This window comes from Capsicum annuum, chromosome 11 (assembly GCF_002878395.1).
Source record: "Capsicum annuum cultivar UCD-10X-F1 chromosome 11, UCD10Xv1.1, whole genome shotgun sequence".
Taxonomy (NCBI): Eukaryota; Viridiplantae; Streptophyta; class Magnoliopsida; order Solanales; family Solanaceae; genus Capsicum; species Capsicum annuum.
Window position 1 is genome coordinate 187035759 of NC_061121.1, and position 26328 is coordinate 187062086.

The window sequence follows — 26328 nt, forward strand, 5'->3', positions numbered from 1 at the left end:
ATGGGGTCTTATAGGCATGTCTTTGTTGACAGTACAAACAATAAATTTGTCCTTTGTGAGGAAAAAATTCTAAGTAATAATAAGAGTACGAGCTGTTCCTTGTATGTGACTAATGCAAATGGGGATCTCGACCAATTCACGGTGTTTGGCAATGGTGCTACTACAAATGTCAATCTCTTGGAGAGGCGTTGTTCTTGTCAAAAATTTGAATTGGTGAAAATATCGTGTGAACATGTGATGGACACTTTTCATGCAAAGTATGGCACTGGCGAAGGTTATGGTAACTCCATCTACGAGTACTCTTCACCAAGTTATAAAGCTGAAAATTACCGCCTCGCATACTTGAAAGCTATTAACGTTGTTCCTCCAGAGGCTGAATTGACTGTGCCACAGGAAATGCTAGACACTAAGATTTCTCCACCCCTCTACGATCCCAAATTCGGAAGGAAAAAATTCAAACACGTTAAGGGTGTTGGTGAGAAATTAAAGTCCAAAAGAAGGAATGGGTGTTCAATATGCAAGAAATTCGAGCACAAAAGAACCACATATAACATAGACAACAAATCATAGATAGGCTTTATTTTCTTCTGTTGTAAATCTACTATTTTGGAGATAAGTGTACATTTTTATAGAATTTAAAGTTCAGTTGTAATCTACTTAAAGCTTTGTCTACGGTAGATAAAGTAATTCTACGGTATATATTTTACACTTTCTATAATATATTATGTATTGGTTATATGATTACTTATCAAACACATTATGTTGGTATTTTTACCGACATATCTCTTCAATCGATGCATTGAATCATTGCTTTCTATTTCTATTTAATTAAAAGTTGCAAACACATTTGTTATCAAGAAAAACCGCTGATATACGCAAGCCAAACATTTTCTATTCCCACACGCATTGACTGACCATTGGATGGGAATATGAAAGGCCACCTTCTATAGGTCTATAAATACAGTGCCTATTTCTATATAAGCCTTCGGTTTTACCTAAACCCAACACATCAGAAACCCTCATCTTTTTTCTCAAAATCAAAATCATGCCTGGTCATCAAGTTCCCCTTCGTCCAATCAGACGAGTTCCCCTCATCACTATGATCTGCTGCTATTACGTAATGATTTTGATCAGGTTTTCCATAGCTTGGGTAAAGACCGAGTGTACTTGGAGCATGAGCTTCAATGTATTGTTCGTTTCCTCCGAGCAATTCTAGAAAGGCTTGGAATTTACAATAATAACTACATCACCCCCCATCACCACCACCACCACCATCCACCTAATTTAGTTTAGATTTTTATTTTATTTTATGTTTTAAAGTTTTTTTGTATTTTTCATTACTGAAGAAGCTTTCTTAGTAGGATTTTGTTAGAAGAAAGTTTCTTTTATTTTTCTTTTTTTGCTGTAAATCTATGTAATGCAATGAACAAGTTCAATATAAGTATTTCAGTTTGTACATTATGGTTTCTTTCTTTTTTGTGATTGTTTCTTTTTGTGGCGGTTTTTCTTCTATACAGACAACTTTTCAAATATTTATGCCTTGTTCAATGAACACTACTGTAGATTGACTTGATTAATTTCAGGAAGAGTAAAAAGTGACATATAGTCTATCATCAATTTATACTCCCTCTGTCCTCGACCGAACATAGTAGTCGATCCTAGACCATGTGAATCAATGGTCCATTGATTAAATTAAAATAGATAATAACATGTTTTGGGGCTGGTGGAAGAAAATAATTAGATTAAAAAAGATTTAAACAGATAATCACATGTTTTGGGGATGATGGAAGAAAATAATTAAATTAAAAAAAGATTAAACAGATAATCACATATTTTGAGGCCATTAGAAGAGAATAATTAAATTATAAAGATTTAAATAGATAATCACATGTTTTGGGGCTGGTGAAAGAAAATAATTAAATTAAAAATGATTTAAACAGATAATCATATGTTTTGGGGCTAGTGAAAGAAAATAATTAAATTAAAAATAATTTAAATAGATAATCTTGAACTGTTGGTGACACTTAATAGACTACCATCGATGTTGATCCATGTCAAATTCATGTAAAAAATATACTTGTGCTTTAAGGGTCCATAGATTCGTCTGGTCTACCGAAGACTTACTCTTTTAGGAGTGCATCGATTGATTTTCTGATTATGCGTAGACCACGGTGATCTATGTATACTTCTATAGACCATCACTTGGATTTTTTTCAAAAATGAATAAATAAATTAAAAATAAATGTAGTGTGGGTTTCTACACATGTGAAGGAGTGTAAACGAGTCACATAATCATATTAGAGTTTTATACAAATTAGGGGGGTGAATTAAGGAGTGTGTGGATGGGTAGTGGTTGAATGTTCAATATCCTAAGAGTAATATTTGCCAAAGCACAAGTATGTTTTGAGGATGTATATTATATTTGATGACTACACATTCCAAATACTCCTTCAATCACCACCCCCAAATCAAAAGAGTATGTGGAATGGATAGTGGTTGAACAATCATCATCCTCAATACATACTTGTGCTTTGATAAAAAATACTCTTAGAATATTATTTGTTCGACCACTACCCATCCACACACTCCTCAATTCACCATCCCTAATTTGTATAAGCTCTAATACGATTATGTGACTAGTTTACACTCCTTCATATGTGTAGAAACCCACACTACATTTATTTTTATTGTATTTATTCATTTTTTAACAACATCCAAGTGATGGTCTATAGCAGTGTATATAAATAACTGTGGACTATGCATAATCAGGAGATCAATCAATGCACTCCTAAAGGAGTAATTCTACGGTAGACCGGATGAATCGATGGACCCTCAAAGCACAAGTATATTTTTTACTTTAGATTTTTTTAAAACATGTTATTGAGGGTCCATCGATTACGCGTGTCTACGGTAGAATTTAGTATCTCGTTGATGGGTGACATAGGTCATGATCTACGACAGTCTATTAAGTATCTCCAGTAGTTCAAAAACAAAATTACTGTTCCAACGATAACAAACGGCTACTTTTGTACTCCTTTAATGTTAAAGCTTCTTTTTTGCTTCATATATAAAGTCGTCCATCCCTCATTATTTTATTTCATCCACTTTATTTTATTTAAAAATTCTACAATGTCTCAAGCATCTCAAAAATTCAATTCTAAAAAGACTCTAATTTGTCATTGTGGGAATGCAATTGTCTTGAGGACATTATGTAGGGACTCAAATCTAGGTTACAAATTTTATAACTGTGCAATTACAAAGGTGAGTCGTGTATGTCTTTCTTATAAAGTTAAGTTAATTGTTATGTAATTATTTTTTTTCTAGGATAATGGCACAAGCTCATTTTTTAAATGGCATGATGAGCTATCACCTCCAAGCAGTCCATCAACGTTGAGTCTAGGACCCGAGACATCAAATTTTCATGGCTTGGCAAAATTTAGTATACTACAAAGGCTCTAACAATGAAAAGAAAATAGAGATTTTCTCATGACTTTGTTCAAAGAATCCGAAGAATAGAGGGATCACTTTAAAGTATTACTACATGATACCCAAATAGAGAAGGATCAACTAAAACAAAAATGATTTGGCCGAAGAAAGGGAAAATGGCCTAAAAATGATGTTATGTGCTATAATCCTAGTGTTCGTTCTTTGGAAAAATTTAACATGGATGTAGTGATATTGAATAAATAATTATACTTCTATTTTTATATAATGTTAATACTTCTTTTGATAGAATCATAGTCGATCAAATAATACATCAACTTAAAATCGAGCAACATGGTAATGATAGACTATGCAAGTAGTATACGAAAGATTAAATATGCATTCTATGATATCAACCATATACTGTACCAATTATGACAACACGCTGCACATTCAAATTTCATGCCACAAGTCAGTTTGATAAAACCAGATTCAGTGCAGAATCATAACAACTACCATAAAACAAAAGAATGTTTTTAATGTTTTGCGGAGAAATGACTACTTTTAGAGTCGCCACTTAATTTATTTAGAAAATTAAGAAAACCTTTATAAATTACTCAAATGATTTCAAAACAAAAAAAATCATTTAAGTTTAGAAATTCTAGGTAAGCGGTTCTCATTAACATTTTAGAAAGGTTTTTAAGGCACCTAAAATGTCCGCTAACTTGCGGTTATCTGGACTGTTTGAAAATGATTATTTTCACTAACTTCTAAAAAAATTGATTGTTGAAAAGAAATTGCTTGAGTAATTTTATTTTTTTTAGTTTTATGCAAAATCAGTTTTTCAACGACTTTATAGGGAATCTAACTAGTTCTAAGCAAATTAAAGTCAAATAGCAAACAAACATAGAAAAAAGGGGAAGGGGAAAGAAATAAGTGATTTAGGCTCTTAAGCCCAAATCTATTAGCCTTTGTCCTAATCTAATTGGGCTTTCGGCCCATCTTTACCTGTCCTAATCTAGATACTGGGCTTTGTCCCATAACCTATCCTAAACTATCTTTTGGACCTTTTGGTCCATAATCGACTTCACATGTATTAATTTACAACTTGGACTTCGAGGCTCAAATAAATAAATAAATACATAATGATAAATAAAGCAAATACAGAAAAATGAGACTTTTCATGTCTCTTAGCTACTGAAGAAAAATAAACTTTAACCCTATTTTCTCCCATCTACTACAACTTCTCTCTCCAAAAATCTGACTAGTTTGATAGGCTCGAGGGGATGACTCAAAAGGGAAATGGGCCTCATTGGCCCGCCATCGAAATGCATATGACGAGAGTCCATTTGGACTCATCATTTTAAATGTTAAACAAAGAAGAAAAAGGGAAGATTATAATCAATTTGAAAGTAGTACTCCCCCCGTTTCAAAAAGAATGACCTACTTTCTTTTTTAGTTCGTTTAAAAAAGAATGACCCCTTTCCTTTTTTGGCAATACTTTAATTTCAATTTTCCACATGGAATGTTTAGAACTACAAGATTAAAGGGCATTTTGGTACATTTGACACAACTTTAATTTAAGGCCACAAGATTTAAAAGTCTTTTTTATTTTCCTAAACTTTGTGTCAAGTCAAAGTAAGCCATTCTTTTTTAAACTGACGGAGTAACAAATTATCAAAGACTTTCACATTTTAACGTGAATAAAAAAAACACTTTAGGACATAGAGACAACTTCAAAATAAAGACAAAGAGAAAGCAACACACCAAGACTGAAACGAACGCTTTAGCATATATTCTTATTTAACAATATAAAAATGAATTTTGAGCGAACTTCATAATAATGTATAATTTTTACGATTTAACTCAACATAAATGTATAGATTAAACCTTCAACTAAAAATTCAAATTCTAAAGTGAGTTAAGATAGTGCTTTAGAAGAGACAAATTAATTGATCAAGATTGTTCCACCTCCTTCATCTCTTTTGCAAGTTCAAAGTAAACTTCGTATAAGGTCATAGAGGGATCCTCGGGTCAAACTAATGGCTTATAAATCAACTCCATCTTTTCCATTGACATTTCGGGTCAAGAAGCACTTAGGAGCTGTCTAATTATGCATTAAAAAAGAAGACTTGGACTAAAGCAATTTTTCAAAGAACTAAAAAGGAACCCGAATAAAATCGAAACCACAACGATTAACCCATAAACAAAGGGATCTACGGGTTGAAATTTTGACTTGTAAATCAACTCCATATTTTTCATTGGCATTAAAGGTCAAGGAACGTTTAGAAGTGATCCGACTATGCATCAAAGAGGAAAACTTGAACTAAAGAAATTTATCAAAGCAACGAAAAATAAACCCTAACAAAATCGAAACCACAATGATTAATCCACGAACAAAAGGATCTTCGGGTAGAAATTTTGGTGTATAGACCAACTTTAGTTTTTCCATTGACATTAAGGGTCAAGGAACATTTAGAAGCGGTTCGACTACGTATCAAAAGGGAAAAACTTGAACTAAAATAATTTTTGAAAGAAACTAAAAATGAACCCGAATAAAATCAAAACAACAATGATTAATCCACAAACAAAAGGATCTTCGGATAGAAATTTTGATTTATAAACCGACTTTATTTTCTTCATTGACATTAAAGGTTGATGTTGGGCGTATTTATACGTCTAAGAACCATAACTTACCCACGTTTTAGCTAAGTTTTGAGGATAAAATACATAATTCTTGCACTTTTAGTCTATTTTCAATTAAGTGAGCTGACCTATGTGATTAGCATGCTTTTCAAGTACTAATGAGGAAGATTTCAGCACTTTGGGGACCTGTGGACAGCAAAGGAAAACTTCACATAAAAGGGAAGGCAGCTTTTGGACTGAATGTGATGCATGGGAACTTTTTTTCGGGCAAACTCAGTATTTTTAAATAGTTAAGGATGCAGCAGCAATTTATCAGAGAAGGATGTTATTAAAAGCATTATTGCTGAATTTTTAGGGATTATTCACATTATTCACATCATTCACGTCTGTAATATTTTTTGAACACAAGGGAGACGCTTAGCTTGAGGACGGAGAGAGAGAAACGCGTTTCTCTCTTATTGTCGCTAGTCATCTTTATCACCAAGATTGTTCTAAGTTTTGGTATGATGAATATGTCTATTTAGATTTCCGTTTTATTCATGAGTTGCTAAGTTTATTTGTTAGGGTTATGGAAACCTTGTAGTATACTCTCTATTGCTATGGGTTTTTGAATTTATAATGTGTCACGCCACTTATATCATTACTCTCTTCATTTTGATTGAATTCTCATGGTTGCAAACATAGGGAATGCGCCATTATAGCAATAACTTGTTCGATAGAAAATTTATTGTTTGGAAAAGAGAGTGTGACGAGAAAATAGGGTTTCCAACCTCTATTTTACACGTTAATGCCCTAGCAGGATTAACTTCTTGGAGAGTTCGTACAATTGGTTGTACACTTTGGGTTCGAGAGAGCTAAGGTGAATAAATCCTTGATGGTTGAAAAAAACTTGGATTTAGAACTAGAATACGTCTCTCTATAAGTGCATGCATGTATAAAATCCATATTACTCATAGTTAATAGAGAAGTAGAAGCTACAAGGTGGACATAACCCTAACTTGTCATTCTTTGTGATCAAATATAATTACACATATCATCTCATCATTACACTGATAATATTATTATGCACTTAAACCAAACCCCCTTATCTTGGAACCTTCGACCAACAGTCTAATAATAATCGCAATACTTAGTGATCATAGTATTCCCTGTGGGATACGACACCCAACCCAGTTGGGTTCTATTTTTGACAGCGACCGCTTACACTCTCTAACGAGAGTTGTAATTTGGGTGTATCAAATTTTGGCGCCGTTGCCGGGGAATACGATTGTCAACTAAGTTTATGATAGTTAATAGACCCCTTGGTCAAAGATTCTCAAATTTTACTTTTTGTTTGTTGTTTTTGTTTTGTTCAGGTTTAGTGGATTGCATGCCAAATACACTAAGTTCTGGTCAACCATTATTACCTATAAATCTTAAACCACATCTTATTCGCAGAATAGATGCGCAACGAGACCTTGAAAAGATGGCTACTCAACAGGAGCAGGCTAGATTAGTTGCATTGGCAGCTGCGCAAGTCAATCAACAGAACGCTGATAACCCAGGTCAGGTACCAAATATTGATGAGGAGGACCTGGGTGATGATGAGTTATTAAATCCAAGGCGTGCAGAAGATGTGGTTGCACCAGTGAGCAGGAATGTCAACAGAGATCGTCAAGCTAGAATGAGACCTGAATGCCGAGCTGTACAGGTTGCTTTTGATTATGATGATGACGACTTGGATGGGGCTGGTGCCACAGGGGCTATTGTTTCTCCGCCCTTGGTACCCAGAGCCAAGTTCAATATCACTAGCACCATGATCCAGCTATTGCAACTCAAAGGGTTATTTGGTGGACTTGCAGGCGACGACCCAAATATGCATCTGATTAATTTTATCTCAACATGCAAATCGTTTGACAATCCAGGGGTTGGACAGAATGCGATCCGGATGCGCTTATTTCTATTGTCTCTATCTGGAGAGGCAACTCTATGGTTAAACAGGCTAACTCCTGACTCTATTACCAATTGGAGGCAACTGAAAGAAGCTTTTCTAGAAAGATTCTTTCCGCCATCCAAGAGAGCACAATTAAGAGATGAGATAAGCAATTTCAGACAGATTCCAACTGAAGCTCTCCACGAGACATGGGAAAGGTTCAAGAAGAAGCTTATGCGGTGCCCAAATCATCAGATGACCAATGTCCACTTGATGGAAATATTATATAGGGCTTTGAACTCGGTGACTAAGCCAGTGGTAGATAATGCCGCGGGTGGGTCATTCATGGATCTTACATTTGTTGAGGCATGTGATATGTTGGATCGTATAACAAAGCAGGGTAGAGCCTGGCATACCAGGGATTCTGAGGTAGCAAGCTCTACTGTATCTACTGGCATGACAGCAGAACAAAGGCGAAGAGAAGAGGAACGTGACCAGGATATGGCTCACATGAAAATGCAGATAGACCTTCTTACCAAGTATTTATTATCAGAGAAGACAGAAAAGGTCAAGGTTGTTGTATCGTAGGGAAGAGATGACTCCGATTCTGAGGAGGAAGAAAATTACTTGAATAATCAGGGGGTTTCCGAGGCAATGTCCAAGGAAACCAAGGTCGGAACTATTATGAAAAATCTAGATATAAGGACCGAGACCAAGGGAATTAGAAGAATAAGAATGACAGGAGTGGTTTGTATGTCCCTCCTGGAAATCGTGAAGCTGCTGCACCTAGCTTTGGGAAGATGTCCATGGAGGACATGATGGCTAAGCTGTTGAAAGGAGTGGAGGCAACCAACACGGGAGTGACTGAGGTAAAAAATTATTTGTCCTCAATAAATCAATTGGTTGACTCGCATTCCACTTCAATAAAATAGCTGGCACAATAAATGAGTCAACTATCAGCAGCATTCAATCAAAGAAAAGATGCCACTTTACCGAGTGACACTGTCCAAAATCTAAGAAAAGATGGATTATGTTTGTCTATTACAACCAGGAGTGGTAAAGTATTGGAAAATCCATCCAAGGGCAAGCCCGTGGTTGATAGTATAGAGGAGAATGTTATTGAAGCAGATTATGATAATTCTGTAGAAGTTGAAAATCAGAATGAGAACGTTCATGATACTACACCTAGATGCCAGCAGTCTGAAAAGATTGATAATGGGAAGCAAAATAAAAAGAAAGTGGTGGAGAAAACTCTTCCAAATCCACCACCACCTTTTCTTCAGAGACTGAAGAAGAAAGCTGATGACACCAAGTTCAGTAAATTCATGACCATGCTGAAGTAGTTGACTATTAATATGCCTTTGGTGGAGGCACTGGAGCAAATGCCAGGGTACGCCAAATTCATGAAGGACCTTTTGACCAAGAAAAGGGTAGCGAGCTATGAACTGGCAGATAATTTTCATCATTGCAGTACAATTGCCATGAGGTCTTTAGTACAGAAGAAGGCAGATCCAGGTGCTTTCACTATTCCTTGCACGGTTGGATCTTTAGATTTTGCTAAGGCGTCATGTGATTTGGGGGCTAGCATTAATTTGATGCCACTAGCCATTTATAAATAGTTGGGGTTGGGCGATCCTACACCAACCAACATGCGGCTTGTAATGGCAGATAGGTCGGTAAAATGACCTGTTAGTATCTTGTATGATGTATTAGTGAAGGTTTCTACCTTTATTTTTCCTGCAGACTTTGTTCTTTTGGATTGTGAGATGGATTTTGAGGTGCCCATAATCTTGGGTCGACCTTTCCTTGCAACAGGAAGTGTGCTTATTGATTTATGAGCAAATGAGATTTTATTTTAGATGAATGATGAAGTGGTGCATTTTGATGTATGCAAATCAATGAAGCAGCCCAAAGATATGAATGTGTTCTCTATAGCTGATGTTTATTATAGAGGATGAGAAGGAATAATCTTTAGAGAAGCATCTTACTATTGAGCCATTGGCTGCTGTACTTTTGAACTTTGAGCGTGAGGATATTGAAGAGTACGAAGAAACTATCTGTGCTTTGACAGGAATGGGGTCGTATTCATATGCCACCAAGAAGCTGGACCTTGACCTTAAGAATCTACCTTCACCATCGACAAAGCCATCTATTGAAGAGCCACCGGTGCTAGAATTAAAAGGGCTACCCATCATCTAAGGTATGTGTTCTTGGGTAGTTAAAATACACTGTCGGTTATTATTGCTGCTGATTTAGGTGAACAACAGGCAGAGGCTCTCATCTCTATTTTGAAGAGGTACAAGAGAGTTATTGGTTGGACTATTGCTGATATAATTGGTATCTCTCCTGGCATATGCATGCACAAGATTCAGCTAGAGGAAGATTGCGTACCCACTATTGAGCATCAGCGTCGTCTGAATCCACCTATGCAAGAGGTGGTGAAGAAAGAAATCATAAAGTGGTTAGATGCAGGGGTGGTGTATCCAATCTCAGACAGTAAATGGGTGAGTCCTGTACAATGTGTGCCCAAGAAAGAGGGAATAACATTAGTAGCAAATGAGAAGAATGAGCTAATCCCACTCAGGCCTGTCATAGGGTGGAAAGTGTGTCTGGATTACCGAAAGCTCAACTCATGGATGTTAAAGGACCATTTCCCAATGCCATTCATGGATCAAATGCTTGATAGATTGGTAGGAAGGGGATGGTTCTATTTCTTGGATGGTTATTCTAGATATAATTAGATTTTCATTGCTCCTGAAGATCAGGAGAAAACCACTTTCACATGCCCATATGGTACTTTTGCATTCAAACGAATGCCATTTGGACTATGTAATGCACCTGCCACTTTTCAGCGGTGTATGATGTCCATTTTCTCTGATATGGTTGAAGACACCTTGGAGGTGTTTATGGATGACTATTCGGTTGTAGGTGAGTCATTTGAGTCATGCTTGGCAAATCTGAGTATGGCTTTGCAGCGATGTGTGAAATTCAATCTGGTGCTAAATTGGGAGAAGTGCCATTTTATGGTTAAGGAAGGCATTTTTCTAGGGCATAAAGTCTCTGAAAAGGGAATTGAAGTTGATCGAGTCAAGATTGAAGTCATCGAGAGACTACCACCTCCAATCTCTGCGAAGGGGGTTCGTAGTTTTCTCGGTCATGCTGGTTTTTATCGGAGGTTTATTAAAGACTTCTCCAAGATTGCAAACCCATTATGCAAACTTTTGGAGAAGGAAGCAAAGTTTCACTTTGGTGCAGATTGCTTGAAGGCATTTGAATACCTCAAGGGAAAGCTAGTTGAAGCCCCTATTATTGTAGCACCTGATTGGTCTCTACCTTTTGAAGTTATGTGTGATGCAAGTGGTATAGCCTTGGGTGCTGTACTTGGTCAGAAAAGAGAAAAGCTATTTCACCCAATCTACTACGTGAGTAAGGCCTTGAATGGAGCATAAAAGAATTATACTGTCACTGAACAAGAGCTTCTAGCAGTTGTTTAGGCTTTCGAAAAGTTTCGTGCATACTTGTTGGGAACCAAGGTAGTGGTTCATACAGATCATGCAGCTCTAAGATATGTAATAGAAAAGAAGGATGCCAAGCATAGGCTAATTAGGTGGGTGCTACTGCTTCAAGAATTCGATTTTGAGGTAAAGGTTAGAAAAGATTGTGAAAACCAAGTAGCTGATCATCTATCTAGACTTGAGAGTGAGCACACAGTGCAGACCGACCTTGATATTGATGATGCATTCCCCGACGAAGAGATTCTAGCAACTATGGTGGAAAACTTACCGTGGTATGCAGATTTTGCTAACTACGTGGTAAGCGAAGTGATTCCTGAGAATCTCTCCTTTCATCAAAAGAAAAAGTTCATGCATGATGTTAAACATTACTTCTGGGATGAGCCTTATCTTTTTCGATGATGTGTTGATGGTATTATTAGGCGGTGCATCCCAAATGTAGAGGTGCCTAGCATACTGGAAGCAAGCCATGATTCTCAAGTTAGAGGTCACCATGCAGGTGATCTGATGGCCAAGAAAGTACTGCAAAGTGGCTACTATTGGCCTTCATTATTCAAGGATGCCTACGATTTTGTAAGAAGATGTGATCAGTGTCAACGGCAAGGTTCTATCTCAAAGCACCATGAGATGCCCATGTCCAAAATGCTTGAAGTAGAGTTATTCGATGTCTAGGGTATTGATTTCATGGGCCCATTTGTGAGCTCATTTGGGATGAAATATATCTTAGTTGCTGTGGATTATGTATCCAAATGGGTTGAAGCAGTCGCGCTAGCTGATAATGAAGGTAAGAGTGTTGTGGCATTCTTAAAGAGAAATGTCTTCTCTCGTTTTGGGGTACCTTGTACCATCATAAGTGATGGAGGATCACATTTCTTCAACAAGCTGTTCAGAGCCGTATTGGCAAAGTATGGGGTTAAGCAACATAAGGTAGCTATACCGTACCACCCATAAACTAATGGGCAGGTAGAGGTTTCAAATTGGGAAATCAAGCAGATCCTTGCTAAGACTGTGAATGCCAGTAGGAAAGATTGGTCCAGGAAGCTGGATGATGCCTTATGGGCATATAGGACCGTATTTAAGACACCAATTGGCATGTCACCATACCAACTAGTTTATGGAAAGGCTTGTCACTTGCCAATTGAGCTAGAACATAAAGCAATGTGGGCGCTGAAGCAACTTAATTTGAATTGGGATGATGCTATAAATATGAGATTGGGGCAGCTGAACGAGATGGATGAATTCCGACTAAATGCATATGAAAGAGCAGATCTTTACAAGGAAATGATGAAAAAGTACCATGATCGGAGCATTATCCAACAAAACTTTCAGAAAGGCGATTTGGTACTCTTTTTCAACTCCAGACTGAAGCTGTTTCCAGGTAAGTTGAAGTCTAAATGGTCTGGTCTATTCAGAATCATCCAAGTTTACTCATCTGGAGTAGTGGAGTTAGAAAACAATAATGGTAGTGTCTTTAAGGTGAATGGCCAAAGAGTGAAGCTATATATCAGTCCAACCGACTTGGTAAAATATATAGCCACCATATATCTTGATGAAGTCTGAGTAATCGAGATAACTATGTCATGCTGCGACAATAAATCAAGCGCTACATGGGAGGCAACCCATCATTTTTAATCATTTTTGTTTTACTAGGAGTTTGTTTTTGATAAATAAAAATTCAAAAAGAAGAGTCGAGCCACGACCAAAACTAAGGTGCTTGGTGGGAGGCAACCCATCCTTCTAATCATTTTTGTTGTTTTTGATTAAGTGTAGGTGCATGAAGTACAAAGGAGGAAATTAGTACCAAATTTTTATTTGAAAGTGAGTCATGTCAATGGTGGTAAGTCTAGGAATGATGGAACAATACAGGTAAGTAGGAATGGTCAAATGTGTAAGGCTCAACGAGAGGTTAGGCGCCGCCTATGCCAACATAGGCAATAGGTTAGGCGCCGCCTATGCCAACATAGGAAATAGGTTAGGCGCCGCCTACTTATGCTTAGGCAATGCTATAGGCGCCACCTATCAACATGACTTTTGCCTACTAACCCGTTTGTGAATCGACCAACCCGACCCATGGCTCATCCTTTAAATATATCCTCTACCTTTAAACACCACTCAATTTTTCTTAAACCTAGGCGCCGCCCAAGAATCCTTGACCTCTCCAAGCCCTTCTCTTTTCTCATCTAATCCTGCAGGCTCACCTTCCCGATTCATCACGAATTAATCACCAAGTAAGTTGTTCTTTCATGTTCCGTAGTTGTTTCAGTGCTACGCTTATAATGGTTAACTATATTTTGTAGTAGTGCTTGGTGACAAGAATATGGTTGGTTTGTTATGATTTTTGAAAAGTACATCTTATTGAGTGAAAGGATCCTTGTGGGTATTCTTGATTTTACTCCGGTATGTATTGATTGGTATTGCATGATTTTGGGAGTTGTAAGCTTGACTATGTGAGTAACTCATTCATCGAAGTAATGGTCATGGTTAACCAAAAGCATAAGATTGTGTAATTGTTTCTCTGCTATAGCATGATAATATTTCTATATGGTGGTCTTGCTCAAAGATTGCATTGCTCCAATGAAATAAAGTTGGAAATGATAGTCAAGATTACACGACCATTGTGTGCTGCTTCTCTATATAAAACTGAGAAATTGTTATGTAAAGTGAAGGGTTGAAAGTGTGACTGTGCTAATAATGTTGTTGGCACATACCACCTAAATGTATGTCGATGAAGTCTGAGTAATCGACATCACTCACTCAATTAGTTTGTGCAAACAAATTAAGTGTGGGGTGATGCCATCACTATTTTCTTTTTCGATTATAGTGAATTTTATGAAATGAGACTGACATGACGCTATTATGATCTCAGGTAGCATGGCTCCGAAAGGACGACAGGGAAAGGAGAAAGCTTCCACCTCACAAAAAGGTCAAAAAAGGTAAAGAAAGGACCAGGCTGATTCCTCCTCTCATCAAGTGCCTCGATGCACTTTTGGGATTAAATGGGTTCTGGAGGAGGAAGGGAAGGAATGGTATAGGAATAATAAAGTGAAGAAATATGTACATGTGGATTTGATGCAGAAGGAAAGTTTAGCAAAGAACTGCCCTCACATTTTGGCAAAGATTATGGCACTAAATCTTGACTTTATCTTCTGAGACATGGGCGAATGTAATCTTGATTTGACTCGAGAGTTTTATGCCAACTGGTCTCCAAGGACTACGGGAAATGAAGTAAAGATTCGGGGGCAAGTCTTGCAATTGAACGTTGATTTCTTCAACTCTTTCCTGGGTACTCCAAGTGTGGATCAATCACCACTCAAGGAGCTCTACCACAGACCTCCCTACAGAGCCATCAGACATATGTTGTATGGATCAAGGTCCATGACTCGGTGGACTCGTCATAAAGATAATGGTCGTCACAATACTTACCCATATGCTTGTTTGAACAGAGAAGCTCGCATATGGTTAAGAATAGTCAATTCCTGCTTGATTCCTGGGACACAATACACTAAGGTCACGCGTGATCGAGTTTGCTTGGTATATGCTCTAATGACGAATGTTCCCATCAATATTGGTGCAGTTATATGAACATCGATGCGAAAAGCAAGGGTGCACAAAAGGTCTCATTTCAGCTTTGGCAACTTGTTGACTGAAATTTTAAGGAAAGAGCACATTGAGGAGGAGCCAGCAGACCATAAGTTGCCACATAACCCGAAGAAGGTAGATCTCACAAAAATCAAAGATCCAGAAACTGGTCAAGGCATCAACCTTACCACTGCTGAGAGACATGCTCGAGATGAAAGTTTTTTTTGCCATCTGTATGGCATGACTAGGTTTACTATGATGAATGGGGGTCGTATGCCGACTGATGCAGAGCTTCGGCAGTTGGACTATGACTACCCGCTTAATGAGCATGCTCGGGCCATGTGTGGAGTAGGGGTAAATTTTGAGGAACCTCTAGATGATGATGTGCCGACAGACAATGATCACCGACTGCTAGATTCTGATGTGGAGGACAACTCTGATGATGAAGACTCTGATGATGATTCTGACGCAGGGGGTATGACCCCGGATATAGAGGAGGAGTCTGGCTAACCAGGTTTTTGCTTATTTATTTACACTGAGGGCAGTGTGTTCCGTATAAGTGTGGGGTGCGGGTATATGTCTGCGGATTGCCTTGTCTGCTGTATTGCGTATTGCTTGCCTATATTTATTCTTAGTTGTTTTGATTTAGTCATAGTTAGTTAGTTGTAATTAGTCAGATTTTTGCATGAAATTGTTCTTATAGACGCCATGGCATTATAACAGGAGTTTGTGCTGAATCACTGCTATCAAAACATTTAGGCTCTAAGTGTGACTCATTCTGTGATAATTGCTTGTGGTTTAATTCATTTATCTATTGGGTCAAGAATCTATAATGCTCCTAATTAAGTTGACCATGTGCCATGTGTGTGTAAGGTCATTGTATATTCTTTGTTGCGACTGATGCTAGAACTTGCCTAGTGTGTGTGTGAAGCGAAATAAAGATTGTGAGTTTAGGAGATGATTTACGCATTTTTTTGGCAGCCCTGATTTTTTTTTGTTATCTTCTTTTTACCTACCTTTGTACATGTCCTAGTGAACACCCTTTAAGCCTTTAGCTTGTTCCTTTGGCAACCCCATATGTAGCCTAATCCATTTTTTTTAAAAGACCATAATTTGATCCAAAAGCTCCTAAGCGCTTTAAATTGTAAAATCAAGTTGAGTAAAGAATGTGGCAAAATAATAGGAAAATGGTGAAAGTGATGCCCCAAAGTTTATTTACTGGTACATAAAAATATTGTGATCGAGGGTAGCTATCATAGGGATGCTAAATATAAAAAAAATAAAAATAAAAAATAGAAAAAAAAAGAAAAAAAAAATAAACAAAAGTTGTATATTCCCATCATAGTGTTTTTGATTGAGTAGCAAAATGGGTGAAAGGGTGTTGGTAGATAAAAGGAAGGTAGAGTGGTTGTTAAAAGTTAGTGTAAATGGCATAAGGTAGTGTATTAAAGTGCTTAGGGAGCATAGTCACCACTTCTGGCCAAAATAATCCTACCCGTCCCTTTAGCCTACTTTACAACCCGTAAAGACCTATTTGATCCTAACCTTAGCATTTGATATTAGTGAAGCATTACACTAAGGGCAAGCATATGGTCATCAGTTGTAATCTAAGAATTCTTTGTAAGAGTGAGAGCAAGAAAGTTCTTATACCCATATTTCTGAAAAATGCAAAACTATGAGTGATTATGGGTAACATTTTGTGTGAGCGCACATGGTTGATGATTGTTGGGTAGTTTTATATGATTTTTTTGTCTTAACTTGTGTATACAAATTAACCATCCTAATGAGTCTATGTTGAAGGGTGAGTTGTTTCTAGTAATGATCAAGAAATCTACTCTTTGTTAATAATTGCAGTGTATGTCTTGTTGAAAATTTTGTGTTGCTCTTGTGAATTTTAGTTAGGTATTTGCATGGATGTACTATTTTGTTCGAGGACAAACAAAGCTTTAAGTGTGGGGTGGTGATGTTAGGCGTATTTATACGTCTAAGCATGTTGGGCGTATTTATACGTCTAAGCACCATAACTTACCCACGTTTTAGCTAAGTTTTGAGGATAAAATACATAATTCTTGCACTTTTAGTCTATTTTCAATTAAGTGAGCTGACCTATGTGATTAGCATGCTTTTCAGGTACTAATGAGGAAGATTTTAGCACTTTGAGGACCTGTGGACAGCAAAGGAAAACTTCACATAAAAGGGAAGACTGCTTTTGGACTGAATGTGATGCATGAGAACTTTTTCCTGGGTAAACTCAGTATTTTTAAATAGTTAAGGATGCAGTGGCAATTTATTAGAGAAGGATGTTATTAAAAGCATTGTTGCTGAATTTTTAGGGATTATTCACATTAGTCACATTATTCACGTCTATAATATTTTTTGAACACAAGGGAGACGCTTAGCTTGAGGATGGAGAGAGAGAAACGTGTTTCTCTCTTATTGTAGCTAGTCATCTTTATCACCAAGATTGTTCTAAGTTTTGGTATGATGAATACGTCTATTTTGATTTTCGTTTTATTCATGAGTAGCTAAGTTTATTTGTTAGGGTTATGGAAACCTTGTAGTATACTCTCTATTGCTATGGGTTTTTGAATTTATGATGTGTCACGCCACTTATATCATTACTCTCTTCATTTTGATTGAATTCTCATGGTTGCAAACATAGGGAATGCGCCATTATAGCAATAACTTGTTCGATAGAAAATTTATTGTTTGGAAAAGAGAGTGTGACGAGAAAATAGGGTTTCCAACCTCTATTTTACACGTTAATGCCCTAGCAGGATTAACTTCTTGGAGAGTTCGTACAATTGGTTGTACACTTTGGGTTCGAGAGAGCTAAGGTGAATAAATCCTTGATGGTTGAAAAAAACTTGGATTTAGAACTAGAATACGTCTCTCTATAAGTGCATGCATGTATAAAATCCATATTACTCATAGTTAGTAGAGAAGTAGAAGCTAAAAGGTGGACATAACCCTAACTTGTCATTCTTTGTGATCAAATATAATTACACATATCATCTCATCGTTACACTGATAATATTATTGTGCACTTAAACCAAACCCCCCTTATCTTGGAACATTCGACCAACAGTCTAATAATAATCGCAATACTTAGTGATCATAGTATTCCCTGTGGGATTCGACACCCAACCCAGTTGGGTTCTATATTTGACAGTGACCGCTTACACTCTCTAACGAGAGTTGTAATTTAGGCGTATCAAAGGTCAAGGAACATTTAGAAGCGGTTTAACTACACACCAAAAGGGAAAAACTCAAACTAAAGCAATTTTTCAAAGAAACTAAAAATGAACTCGAATAAAATCGAAACCATAACGATTAATCCACAAACAAAAGGATCTTCGGGTAGAAAATTTTGGTTTTTAAAACTTCATTTTTTTCCATTGACATTAAAGGTCAAGGAACATTTAGAAGTGGTTCGACTACACACCAAAAGGGAAAAACTTGAACTAAAGTAATTTTTCAAAGAAACTAAAAATGAATCCGAATAAAATCAAAACCATAACAATTAATGCACAAACAAAAGGATCTTCAAGTAGAAATTTTGGTTTATAAACCGACTTCATTTTTCCATTGACATTGACAGTTAAGGAAAATTTAGAAGCGGTTTGAATACACACCAAAAGGAGAAAACTTGAACTAAAACAAATTTTCATAGAATCTAAAAAATGAACCCGAATAAAATTGAAACCACAACGATTAATCCACAAACAAAAGGATCTTCGGGTAGAAATTTTGATTTATAAACTGAATTCATTTTTTTCATTGACATTAAAGGTAAAGAAAACATTTAGAAGTGGTTTGATTATGCAATAAAGATGCAAACTTGAACAACTAAAGGTATTTTTTCAAGAACTAAAAAAATAAAATCGAACAAAAGCGAAACCACAACAATTAGGCTACAAACAACATATTAGAACTAAAAAATAAAAGTTTCACACTAGATTGACAAAACTAAGTGAAATTACAACCTACAAGCATAACAAAATACCGTTTGAGTTATATCATAACAATAGCTTAAAACGTAACAGCATGAAGCTAAAATAGTGAATAAGGATCAACAACAACAATATAAAGTAACTTCAACTTAAAATAATGATATAAAGATCATAATCATCACAAATACTTCCTATGGCCATCAAAGCCTCTACAGCGAAAAATCTCAGCCCTATTCACAATTGCGACTAAATAAATATTACTACAGAGAAAAAGATGAAGAAGAAATTGGTAATAAAAAATAAAAATAAAAATAGAAGGGAGAGGCGCTTAAAAAATTTTACTAAATAAAAATAGCTATTTTTGGTCAAAAAGATTTTTTTTACCTCTTTGGCCTTGTCCCAAATTTGCTCTCAAATGAGCTATTTATAGAGAGGGTGGAGGGTCACCTTTTGTTTTTCTACCAATGTGGGACAAAAATAAATGGAGGATAAATTTTTAGCCTTTTGAAATCTCTCGCTTGAGGATAAAATTGTACAAATATTTGGAATTCGAAATGGTTTTTGGATTGGAACTTTTCGCAATTACTGATTGGATCAATTTTTGTCGGTGTTGGCTTCAGTTTTCTTAGGTCGAAGAAGTTGGTTGTTCGAGTCGGGTTATGGTTGTTGATTGGAAATTGGTTTTGTACACATTGTTTTTGGTTGTACGTTGGTCGGGTTGTTGCTAGGAGTGACAAAATTAGCCCAAACAGAAATAACCCGCCCAACCTGTCCAAGATTTGATGGGTTTGGGCAAAAGTGATTTTGATAATGGGCTAATTTGGGCTAGCCCAAGTCAACCCATTACAAATCACCAACCCAAATAGACCCATGATGATGCCCAATCTTAACCCATCCAATTGCTTAAAGCTTTTACAAAATCTTATTTTATTAATGGGGAACTTACAAAAATAGTCTAGGTTTCAACAAAATGAAAGTATTTCTAGCCAAACTTTCAAAATTACAATTTATAGCATTTCTTTCTCTTTTTTCATTTTTTTACTCTGTTTTATCTCTAGCTTCTACTTTTCTTTTTTTCATTTTTTTTACTTTTTTTTATTTTGCTATTTAATTTCCTCTTTTTTTGTTTTTTCTCTTTCTCATTTTTTTTATTTTTGTTGTATTTTATATTTTTTATTTTTTTTGCATTTCTAAAAAATATGATTACGCCGAGTACAGGTCCTGAAAGACGACAGATACATCATAACCGGTCATTGTATTTATATTCACCATCATTTTCTTTCTTTTCTCTATTTTTTATTTTCTTTTACTTTTTGATTATTATTTTTTTAATTTTCTTGTATTTTTTCTCTTTTTTTTCTTTTTCCTATTTTCCCCCTTTTTTGTTTTTTTTTCTTCTTATTTTCGTTTTCCCCTTTTTTCTGTTTTTTTTGTTTTTTTTCCTTTTCTTTTATCTATTTTATCTATAGCTTGTATTTTCTTTCTTTTGTTTTCTTTTTTAAACTTTTTATTTCTCTTAATTTAATTTAATTTATTTTTATTTTCAAAAAAATATGGCTATGTGTAGCACAAGTTATGATTGATAACGAAAATACCACAATGACTTATTGTATTTATATTCGCACTATCATTTATATTTTTGTATATATTCATACAATTGCAGTTGTATTTTATAATTCACGCTTGTATTTGTATTTATATTTTATAGTTGACGTTTGTATTTGTATTTTTTAATTCTACTTGTATTTGTATTTGTATTTGTATTTTATAGTTCACATCATCATTTATATTTTGTATTCATTGCTACAATTGTACTTATATTTTATAGTTCACGCTTGTGCTTATATTTATATTTTATAGTTTGCACTTGTATTTGTATTTTATAGTTCTCACCATTATTTATATTTTGTATGATTTATCTTCATTGATACGAATTGCATTTTATTAATATAAATTAAATAATACAAATATAAATGATAAATTACAAAAATAAAATATTAAACTATACAAATACAACATGTAAATTTGTATCAAATGATACATGTTTATACAACTTGAACCATACACATAAAAATGACACTTATTTTTATAGAAATGCAAATGATAAACTTGACATACAAATACTAATGATATGTTTGCATTGAATGGCATATTGCATATTAAATATTTTAGACTCAAGTAAATCCAATTATTCCTTATAACTATTTGTATACAAATACAAATAATAAATTATATTAACGACTAAAGTATTATGTAATACCCCGTACCTTCTTAGCTTAAATTCGTCCCTAGAATATTAAGGGATAGCTTCCAAAATGTATACTATTTATTTCATGTGGAATTCTTCAAATTTATTCTTCCCACCGTGTAAAAAATTGAATAAGCTTTCCATCGATACCAAATTTGCCTAAATCCAACACTCAGTGAACGAGTTATGACTATTTTAAGTTCCAGTCGTTACACCATGATTTGGGCCCTTAGCGCATCGCGGAGAAACATAAAATGACGATTGTCAAATTTCAGTGGACCTTCGCGATATTGACGCATCATGGAGAGGGCCAATTTTTTGTTTGGCAATTTCTAGTGAGACCTCGCGATACTGGCGTGTCGCGCCAGTGGTAAAAATGACAAACTAAAGGGCTCCGCGGTCATGGTGAATTGCAGAGAAAGATCAGTTCTCGCTCATCCATTTTCCAGTGAACTTTCGCGATAGTGGCGTATTGCGAAGGATAAAAGGGGGTACTTTGGTCATTCTCCCAGCCTCTAATCCATCTTAAACAATCAATTAAACCCCTCCAAATCACTTTACATTCACTTTTTATCAAATTTGTCTCAAGCAAAACCCTAGTTCATCAAACTTTCTCACCAAGAAATCTAAATTCCTCTATTAATTCTCTAAAGAAATTCAAGATTGAGGATCCCCAACACAAGAACTCTAAGAATTCATCTTCAAAGCATTTATAGGAATCCAATATTCAAACTTTTCATCAAAGATCATCAATTAAGGTATGTGAGGTTTTTCAACAAAGATAATCCTTTCATCCTTGTGCTCAAAATTTATTTTAAATTCAAATTTACTGAATTTTATATGATTTGCCATGAAATTCAAGTTAAGGTTTATACCCATCATTGTTATTTTCAAGTTTATGATATTTCCAATGATTTAAAAGTTGAATTCCATGATTATGTTCATATTTTCATGCATATTGCTGAAATTTTCAGATTCTATGATGAATTATAAATGTTTATATTATCAAGCATGAATTTTAAGATGTTTTAACATGATATTGACACATGGGTTATTTATCCCGACATTTACTATTATTACTTTAAGAAAGATGATGCTTTAAGCATCTTATGAGCAGATTATTTAAAGTTTTTCAATAAAGCTTTGATCTTTCGATCATTGGTTTAGCTTTGGAATCCACTACAGATTATTAAAGTTACAAAATTTAGAATAACTTTATTTATAGATTTACTCAGATAAATACATAACTGGTTTTCATAGAAATCCTTATGCTAGTTTTAAAAAGTGGATTTCCAATGGTTTGAGCATACAGATTTAAGAGAGAGTAGTATTTAGCCCGAGCAGGGAGTGTGGGATTAGCGTGCCCTATCTTCCACAGAGCTATGAGCCAACATAGGTACTGATTGAGATTATTCCCATTTCTATATATAGATGATAGATTTAGCTTGTTATCGATCACCTGGATTAGGTTATACTCCCTGACAAGAGTATGACACCTCTCCCTAACGTGAGGTTTCTTCCTTAGGGGGTTAAGACATTGGACTTTATGTATCTCACATAGTTTATATCGGTTAACAGAACCTACCTAACAGTAAAGATTTTCAGATAAGTTTTCAGATTTCACTTAGCCTATATGATTTGAGATTAAGAATAGAATGCAAATTTCAGAACTAAGTGTAATGGCTCACAACATTTACAGTATATACTTTATTATCTATGATTTATGATCTTCAGATTTCATATTTACTTAAGCCTACGTGAGTCATTTACATTTAGCATGCATGATTTTATAACTTGTGATGATATTGCTCACTTATTGCATTCACCCCATATACTCAATACATCATCAAAGTACTATCCACATATATGTCTATGTGCTACATTGTCTAATAATGTGGGTTCAGGTACTCAGCCTCAGCAGCGTGAGTGATTTTCGAGCATCTCATCTACATCTCTACAGTTGGTGAGTCCTCATAGTTTGGGGACTTAGCTATTCATATTTTTAGTTTATTAATAAATATTTCTGCATTCATTTCAAATAGTTTGAGTTAGTTGGGGGCTTGTCCCAGTGAATCTCTAGATTCAGTTAGTAGAGGATTGTCGGACTGCTAGATTTAGTTTTAGATATTTGATTCAGTGTTAAGAATCCTTCAGTATTGTTTTACCAAAACTTTTAGTATGTTTCAGATAATATTTCTGCATATATTATGATTTTACATTCATATCTCCTATTTTGAGATCCAAACTTAGTAGAAGGCAGCCAGGGTTAGCTCAAGACTACTTGTAGTTCAGAGCACCGTGTGGCATCTCAGGAGCTTAGATTTTGGGGCGTTATAAACTTGATATCAAAGCCTAAGATTTAGAGAGTCCTAGGGAATTAGATAAGCTATGTTACATAGAGTTTTGATCATCGGTGTAAAGCGCGCCACATCTATGAGCAAAGAGGCTATGGAGCGTTTTATGAAATCATCTCTTCTTTCATGATCTATCATTTATTTAGTGTCCCTATCTACTTCTAACTCATGCTTTTATGTGACAGTTGAAAATGCCTCCTCGTCGAGCTAATACCCGCATAAATGATAATCAGCCACTTCAACATGCAGATCCTTTGAATGAGAATGTGTCACATATAGAGTTTTGAACTACCTTTCAGGTGCTAACCCAAGCTATGATAGCTAATGTTCAGGGAAACCGCCAGGTTATAGTCCTACCTCAACAAGATGGAGACTTAGCAGTGGCCAGAATCTAAGATTTTATGAGCATGAACCCGCCAAAATTCTTTGGGTCAAAGGCAGGTGAGGATCCATAGTTGTATTTAGATGAGGTAAAGAAGACCACCCAAATTATGCATATTTTTGAATAAGAGAGTGTAGAATTGGCATTCTATAGGCTGAAGGATGTTGCATATGATTGGGTGGTGATGTGAAAGAAAAGTAGAGGGGAGAATGCAACTTCCATGACTTGGCAGATATTTTAGAGTGCGTTCTTAGACAAGTTCTTCCCACGTGAGATGAGGGAAGCTAAGATAGAAGAGTTTATGAACCTAAGGTAAGGTTCAGTGATAGTGAAGGAGTATTGCCTCAAGTTCAACCAGTTGTCTAAGTATGCCCCTAAACAGATGGTTGGCCCTAGTCAAGCATGAGTAAGTTTGTAACTGGTGTGTCTGGGTTGGTAGTTAAGGAGTGTAGGACTACTATGCTCATTGGAGATATGGATCTTCCTAGATTGATGATGCAAGCTCAGCAGATTGACAGAGAGAAGATGAAGAAAAGAAAGAGAGTAAATAAGAGGGCTAGAATAGGGCAGTTTGATCATGGTCAAAATAGGTCTGAAGAAGGAAATCGTTCGCAGTTTCAGAATTGTTTATCTATGTTTGCAGCATCTTCAGCCAGTACTCCTACACCTAGAACCAGAAAAGAACAGTGGGATAAGTCTTCTATGACCAAATCTCATAATAGCAAGAGTAATAGGCCCAGTTATCCTTAATGTGCTAAGTGTGGTAAGAATCATCCTGGTGAGTGTTTAGCCGGTCGAAGAGGTTGTTATGTTTGCGGCCATCCAGGATATAGAATCAAAGAGTTCCCACATGCTACGCAAGGAAATAAAGATGTTTGCCCTCAGACTCAGGCTAATAGTGCACCAGCTCCACTAGGTCGCCCAACCCCTCCATAGGGTGCCTCATCCAGTACCGGTGGCAGTCAGCGCCAGAAATAGTTTTATGTTTTACCATCCCATCAGGAGCAGGAGGATTTACCTGATATTGCGACTAGTATGCTTCGTGTTTTTCATCTTGATGTCGATGTATTATTAGACCCTAGGTCAAGTTCCTCTTATGTGACCCCATTAATTGCAGTAAATTTTAAGATAAGTTCTGAAAAGATCCCTGAGCCCTTATTGGTATCTACTCCAGTAGGCGAGTCAGTTGTTGCTAAACAAATTTATAAAAAAGTGTCCTATCACTGTGCTTCATAAGGTCATGTTAGCAGACTTGATAGAGTTAGACATGGTTAATTTTGATCTTATTTTTGGTATGGATTGGCTTCATTCTTGTTATGCTTCTATAGATTGTTGCACCCATGTGGTGAAGTTTCAGTTTCCTGTTGAGCTAGTATTTGAGTGGTCAGGTAATTTGGTATCCCCCAAAAGTCATTTCATATCTTATCTTAAAGCCAGAAAGTTGATTTCTAAGGGATGTATCTATCATCTTGTTCGAGTCAAAGAAACTAAGTTGGAGACTCCAACAATTCAGTTAGTCAGTATGGTCAATGAGTTTTTGGATGTTTTTTCCAGAAGATCTCCCAGGGGTACCTCCCGATAGAGAAATAGAATTCAGTATTGACCTTCTTCTCAATACTCAGCCTATTTCTATCCCTCTATATCGTATGTCTCCTGCTAAGCTTAAGGAGTTAAAAGATCAACTCAAAGATCTTTTAGATAAAGGTTTCATAAGGCCTAGTGTTTCTCCATAGGTGCTTCCGTCCTATTCGTGCAAAAGAAAGATGGTTCTTTGCTTATGTACATTAACTATCGTCAGTTGAATAAGGTTACAGTCAAGAAAAAATACCGTCTTCCTAGGATTGATGACTTATTTGACCAGCTCCAAGGTGCAAATTATTTCTCAAAAATAGACCTTAGATCTGGCTATCATCAGCTTAAAGTAAGGGAATATGATATTCCAAAGACATCTTTCAAAACCCGTTATGGTCATTATGAGTTTCTAGTCATGTCCTTCGGGCCAACTAATGCTCCAGTAGCTTTCATGCACCTCATGAACCGAATGTTCAAATAGTATCTAGACATTTTTGTCATAGCATTCATAGATGTTATATTTGTGTACTCTCATAGTAAGGATTACCATATAGATTATCTTAGGATTGTCTTGCAAACTCTTAGAGATAATCAATTATTTGCCAAATTCAGCAAGTGTCAATTTTGGTTAAACTCGATAGTTTTTCTTGGTCATATTATTTTCATCGATGGCATTAGATTTGATCCCCAAAAGATAGAAGACATAAAAAATTGGCCTAGACCCATCTTTCCATCAGACATTAGAAG

The 26328-nt window shown here is 35.9% G+C and overlaps 1 pseudogene; it reads left to right on the plus strand.

The window, feature by feature from the left end:
- LOC107860641 lies at positions 1–24759 on the plus strand (annotated as a pseudogene).
- The last annotated feature ends 1569 nt before the right edge of the window (positions 24760–26328 follow it).